Raw genomic sequence first — 6,915 nt, forward strand, 5'->3', positions numbered from 1 at the left:
AAAATAACCAGTTGACCTGGAGATTGTGAAGAGCAAGAACTCTGCTCCACGTGGTCACTGGCTCCAGCATTGATCAGTCTCTGTGTCAGAAGCAGGATCTGTGTGTCCAAGAGACCGATGCCTTCCTCTGAGTCCACCTTCTGCCTGGGGAGGGCTGAGGAGCCATTGCAGAAAGGTGATAAAGTGTTCAAGGCCAGTTTGGATGAGGCTTTGAGCAACCTGATGTAGGGGAAGGTGTCCCTGCCCATGGCAGGGGGGCTGGAACTAGATGGTCTTGAAGGTGTCTTCCAACCCAAACCATTCTATGATTCTATTATTCCATCATTTCTCTGCTCCCTCATCAGTCCTGACAAAGTGTTACACCATGGCACAACGGCATGAACACACGCCACTCCACAGCTTTCTCAAGAGTTGCTTTAATTACAGGAGCATCTGGAGGCCCCAGCAAAGATGGGAGCTCTGTCCTGATGGATGCTGGGTGCACAGAGGGAGAAACACTCCATCCTGATGGACTTAAGGGCTCTGTGGACGAGAGACTCAACGGGTGAGAGGAGGACAGGAGAAAACCTCTTCCCTGAGGGTGACATGGCTGAGGCCATGCCATCAGCTGGAGCAGACACGGACAAAGCTGCACATGGATATGAAATTGTGAACCGGCCAGGGCATGCTCAGAAACACAGGAGTATGGGAGTCACTGGTTATCTGCTTTTTCTGTGGACCACACAAGACAGGACAGGCAGGACCCGTTTACAAACCATTCATCTCCCAGAGGTCAGGGCTGCCTCTCAAAGCATCTGCTCACGAGCACAAGTGCAAACCTGAGTCTTCCATTGGTCACTGCTCCGACATGGCCACGATTAAGGTGCAGTGTGCCACACACTTCACATCTCTGGAAAGTAAATGTCCTCTCATTGCTTTGCTTTCTCTGGCAGTGAGTGGAGAACCCTCACAAACCTGAAACTCTTTTTTCCATAAGTGATTGCAGGATGTTCTCCTGGGGTTGCCTTTAGCGTTTGGCAGGTGTGATGGATAGAAAATGGGAAAGGAAACCACTTCTCTCTCGACAGTCTTGGATTTAGCTTTTCCAAGATTTACTTTCCAAATCCGCGCTCTGCAAACAACACTCACATTTATTACATCAATCTCACAACACCCAAGCAAGCTGAGACTAGACATCCCAAGCTGGGACATCATGGGCCTCCACTTCTTCAGCTATCACAGAATTTGCAATTCCAGCTAAGACTAGCATCACGTTGCTCGTGAGGCTCTGGTTATGGGTAAGATCACATGCAACTCCCTCATCTGCACAGAGCCAGTGTATTTTTTATGGTGATGCTGCACCGAGCAGATGTGCCACACTTACAGGTGTCAAGTTTGTTCTGTGCTGTCTACCCAAGTACCGTTTCCTTGTTGAGGGTTTAACACAGAAGTTAAAAACTGTTATTAGCTTTGCTGTCTACCAGCAGTTCATGCACACGGAAGCTTCCTTGCCACCTCCTTAACCACTGTTGGTATAGGCTGTTATGTGGCCCTTTGGCCAAGACCATGAGGCTGAGAATCACTTGGGACAATGGTTGTCTTGAAATTGCTGTGACAGCTTGACTTTCCCTGGCCTGGAAAAAGTGAAAGAACAAGTTTGTCTTTCTGCTTCCATTTGAGAAAAAAGGTAAATGACCCTGGGTCTGTTGTGCCAGTTCCCTTTGGATAGGCAGGAATTCAACATCGCAGGGGTGAGTATCTGGAGATGTCTTCAGCAACATGGACAGATATGCAGTGTGACTCCAAATCCCAGACTCCTGAAGGAGCTCCAGCCACTCAGACTCTGCATTGTCCCTCCAGTCATTGTCACAACCCCAGTGTAGGCCAAGTGTTCACTTTATGACCTGGGTCACCGTCACAAGCTCTGCAACCTCACACAGCCTTCACCTCCAAGGATGTGGCCTTGGGTCTGTAGCACATGTCTGGGCTCCACATGGACCCAATATGTCTCACATCACAGTACATGCCAGCTGCAGCATCCCGTGCCATCCATTCCCAAATTGCACCTCTGTCATCTGGAGCTCGAACGTAGAAGCAGAATTTCCTGCCAGTTCTCCAGCCACTCTAGAGAAACCATATTCATTTTGGGGCAAGTGTTTACTTGTGCGTGGAGGACAGTTTCCTCCTGTACCCACCTGGCTTGACCTGTGCTGGTCCAAGCATTGAGGCTTCCCCAGTGCCTGTTCCCCCTGCCTGAGCTGACAGATATGATGCAAGCACCTGAGTCAAAACAAAAGGGTTAAATGCAGACATAACCGGTCCTGTTAGCACATGCACTGAAAACACAGATAAAAGGACTGGCAAGACCACATGTGCCTCTTGAAACCTGCCCACGTGCTTTCTTATAGCTGCAAGGGCTGCTTCCTTCTCCCTGGCCGGGTGACAATTTACCTCCAGGACCTGTTGCTGGGTGAAACAGCAAGATATTATCACCCTCCTGCATTCCCCAAGTTCACACTCCGCTTCCCAGGTGTTGCAGTTACAGCTGGTTTGTTTCTGCACCTTGGCTAACGCTTTCTAAGGACACTTAATTTAATTTTTCAACAGTTGTTATCTCTCATCTACAAACACCTCCAGTTTGACACATTATATCCTCCAGGTGCTGGTGAGCAGCGGAGAAATCAACATCACTAAAGTGAAAGTGCACTGCTAGACCTGCAAATAAAGCTGCATCCCTAATCCTTGCTGCTGCCCTGATGTGACTCGCAGATACTGAATATTTTGGCTAACTTGCAAAACCACAAGAGATTTTCCTCCTTCAGGTGACCACTTCGAGTTGTAGCATCCAAGTCCCCACTGCCTCCAGGCCTTGCTGCCTTTCCCCGTGGTGGTTAGCAGTTGACTTAGGTCCTTCAGATCTTCACTGGGGCTGTTTTCAGCTCACGGTGGTGGAATACCCTTATTTGCTGACATTTCTTAGATGACTTTTGCTCTGATCATCTTGTCCCACACTGGTTCATCTCCCCTCCTGCTGTATCCTTTACTATCCATGCTGCCTCCTGTTGTATGGACCATTTATTTGTCCAAATACAAAGTCTTCCACTGGTTTGGCCCATGGAAAACATCCTTACCAAACACGTTCAACCTGACTTCACAGAGCTCTAGGCTTTTGTTGCAGGCACTTGTTCCCTTAACTCTCCTGGAATATCTTCCAGGCTGGTCCCAAAGAGCTTTATACTCCCTGCGCCTCTCCCAAGGAAATGTCCTCCAAGAAAACACTGCTCCACATCCTCCCAGCTCTCTTGCATCCGTCCACGTTTGGTACATCACAAGGTGGATGCACTGGCACTAGATTTGCTACAATCATCAGAAGAGTCAACAATTAGCTCATCAGCTCCAGCATCTTATTTGGAGCCATTTTTTTCTCTCTGATATGGATGTTTCTCAGGACACTCTGGCAAAGACATGGGAGTAACTGCCAGCCCTCTGCTCCTCCTTCCCTCTCCTTTGGGTCACTGAGACAATAGAGGCTGGAAAACACAGGATCCTTGTGCTAAATCCTGTAACTGAGAAATCCTGAAAGTGAGAGTCCTCTGACCTAGCTTTAAGCTTTAAATGTCACCTTAAACTCCCTGGATAACCTGCATAGACAGCAGGTACCTCCAGATGGGGAGTCATCTGCCCTGTCTTGGAAGGCCACCATGAGGAAATGGATTGCTCTTTCAAGGAGCTCCTCTGCCTTCAGAGGAAGCCAAGGGGACCGGTTTACACTTGGTAGTCTAATTTTTAGGCACTAAATCGGGGCAAATGGATCTCCCTGCAGATGTCATGGGACATATGAATCCCTTCAAAGATGGAATTCTTCCCTTAAAGAACCTAAAAATGGTACTTCCTTTAAAGATGTGGGACCGTTTCAACCCAATGTCATCACAGCAATCAGCCAGCTGTGGTCAGGGAGGGTTGGGGTCTCTGGAGAAGCAAGTGCTGGTGTGCTGAGTTCGGGGTTGCCTGGTTTTGCTGATGGCCTCCTTCTCAGTCAAAAAAAAAAAAAAATGTGAAAAGCACGCTTTTCCAGCAGCTGTCTTGGGAAAAGCTGTGAGACATGTGCTCACACTGCTGGGTTTTGCTGCCTTACATGGAACACACTGTGCAAGACGGATCCTGATGGGACTGAGGTTCACACATTTCCAAATCCACCTCAAAAAGTTTTGATAGAAAATTCAAGTGAGATGACACTTTAACTGGAAATAACAGCAGCAGAGAAATCAACAAACTTCAGGCCTTGGAGTCTGTTCCTTCATGTTCATCAAATCCAGTATATTCATCTCAAATCGTCTGGACCAGACGTTCTATGCATTTTTTTTTCATCTCAGAAGATACCACAAACAGTTTCTGTTTCAAATTATAAAGTAATAAAAGAAACCTCAGCACACTGGTGTTTGTTACTAATGATGTTACTTATGTTTTTATATTAGCAACTCCAAGCTTAAATCCACTTGCAATAATAATCAAAAAGCAATTCAGGTCAGATTTTACAACCTTTAAACACATTATTTCTGTGCTTCCAATCAAATAATCAGTCCCATACTATGTTCCTATAAGACATGGTCAGCATGTTCTGCAGATGTTTCAGAGCATGAGCATGGCTGTTTTCTCTGCTAATGTATAGACCTCTATGATCATATGATTACTGTAATCCCATCTCCAGGGGTGTAATACAAGCTTGGGGTGCCAGGATGGCAGCAGAATATGGACCCAGCACCCTACTTAGATAAGATGCATGAAGTGGTGAATCTTAGAAGTGGGGAGCTGAGGCAATGGATGTTTTTAAGGACAAAATGCAAAAGAGCCCTTAGGCACCCTGTGGTGTTAGGAGGGGTTTACAGAGCCCAAGGCCCTCCTGAACCACCCAATGTGGGTCCGAGGGGGCAGGCTCTGATGTGTTTGCATGAACCATTGCTGTCCCTGGTGTCTGCCACTGCTCAGAGAGGACAGGACAGCTGAGACTCCTCTCAAGAGTCCTTATATCTTAGGAGAGAAAAATAATTCTGAAAAACCCATTCTTATTTTTGCTCCAAAGTCTTGTCCCTTCTGCAGTTTGTGTGTGCAAAGGGAAACCACCAAAGCTTCATGCTCTGGGGAATCCTCCCGCTTCCATGTGGGTGTCGTTCAAATCCCTGTGACCCCGAGCCCACTCTCTCCCCGCTGATGGCTGGGCATCCCTCTCACCTCCCACAGATGCATCCCTCTGCAGCCCTTTGCCCTGCTGTAGGACTTCTGGGATTGTCGAAGTGGAGCTGCCTGACCTGCCTGCCACAGCCTGGCGATTTCCAATCCTCCTTGGATCATTCAGGAGTAAAGCTGTGATCTCTCTGTGTTTCACCAAGCCTGAGTTGTTCTGCACTCTCCATCACTTACAGCTCCAGCTTTCTCCTTCTCCAAAATGCTACCTGGGGAAAAGGGATAACTCAGGAATTTGAATGCTGTGGTACCATGGAAATTGAGCCAAATTCCTACAGAAATGGGACAGATAAGACAAATCATTTTTCCAAATACTCTCAGATACGGATGTCTGTCTTGGAAAATCCTCTGCCGGGTCCTTGTCCAGCATGGACCAGTGCTAAGGTGCCAGGAGCAGCTGTTTTACACCAGCTCATGGGCATGTCCTGCTCCACTACAGCTCCCAGACAAAGTCAGGGTCATCTCTGCTTTTTGCTTAACCTGCTCTCAAAGTCAAAAACCTCATGGGAAAAAGCCCCAAACCCTCCCCAGCATCCCAGTGCTATGAGTACAGCTCCTTGTCTCCATGCCTGAGCTCACCCCAGCGTGGCTGAAGCAGGGACAGTCTGACACTGCCAGAGGGAACACATCCACCGTGTCCCTGTCCTAGCTCCATGTGCTGCCCCACATCTCAGAGACATGCTTTTCTCCGTGTACCCTTTCCTGGGGTGCACCCATTTACCCCGTTCCTGTATTCAGGTTCATCCTTGAAAATTCATCTCCTGCACCTGCAGCTTTTCTCCTTCAACCACTGCCAGTAAGTGCATCATCAAGTGCATCACAGGGGGTACGTTAGGAAAAAAAAAAAGGTTAGCTGGCTCCAGTTAAGAGGAAGATAAGCGGGCACTTTTGTGGTCTGGACAGCTACAGATGCCAAGGATTGTGCAGATGGGTTTAGGGCTGAGGACTTGGTTTGCCTTTGAAGAGCCCATCAGGGAATGCAGAAACCCCTGTGTTGTCCCTGGAGTTTGTGGCAGGTCACAGATCTTCTGTCTCGAGGATTCCATATCCTGTGGGATAAGGCATCTAAAACACAACCACCTTAGCACTGCTGTGCTCGTGCTGGGATTTACCAGCCAAGCTGGGGGTGGCTGGGGACAGTCAGGCTGGGGAAAGGATTGGGTAAAAGACACTAGGAACAGTCCTTTCCAGCATGCCATGCTGGAAAATTTTATCAATATGAACTTCCCTGACGCGTCCACAGAAAACAACCTACAAATGCTGCCAGGGCTTGTGCTGTGAAACTGGTGGCCAGGTTTCACTGTGAAACTGGTGGCCAGGTTTCACATCTCGGCAGTCCCTTCTTGGATGGCCCTGGTTGCTACGCAAGTCCCACTGCGGTTCCTCGAGGCACTTGTTGGGATAGGAACAGTCTTCCTGGAAATCTTCCAATCCTTGTGACTGTGGGCAAAAATGAGGCAATGCAGGAAGGCACTGAAGGAGCAGATGTCCATCTGCAAGGGAAACCCATCCAGCTGCTCCCAGCCCCAGGAGATCCCCTGATCTAAGACCAGGGGCACAAGAGGAATCTGAAGGTGGATATAGCAGGGGAGCAAATGCAAAGGGAAGGCTCTCGAGTTTTTCTTCTCCAGATTTATCTCCTACATTGATGGTAGCCCTCAGCACCAGGACAAGACGCTGACCTTCCCTTCATTT

This window comes from Tauraco erythrolophus, chromosome 24, assembly GCF_009769465.1.
Source record: "Tauraco erythrolophus isolate bTauEry1 chromosome 24, bTauEry1.pri, whole genome shotgun sequence".
Lineage (NCBI taxonomy): Eukaryota > Metazoa > Chordata > Aves > Musophagiformes > Musophagidae > Tauraco > Tauraco erythrolophus.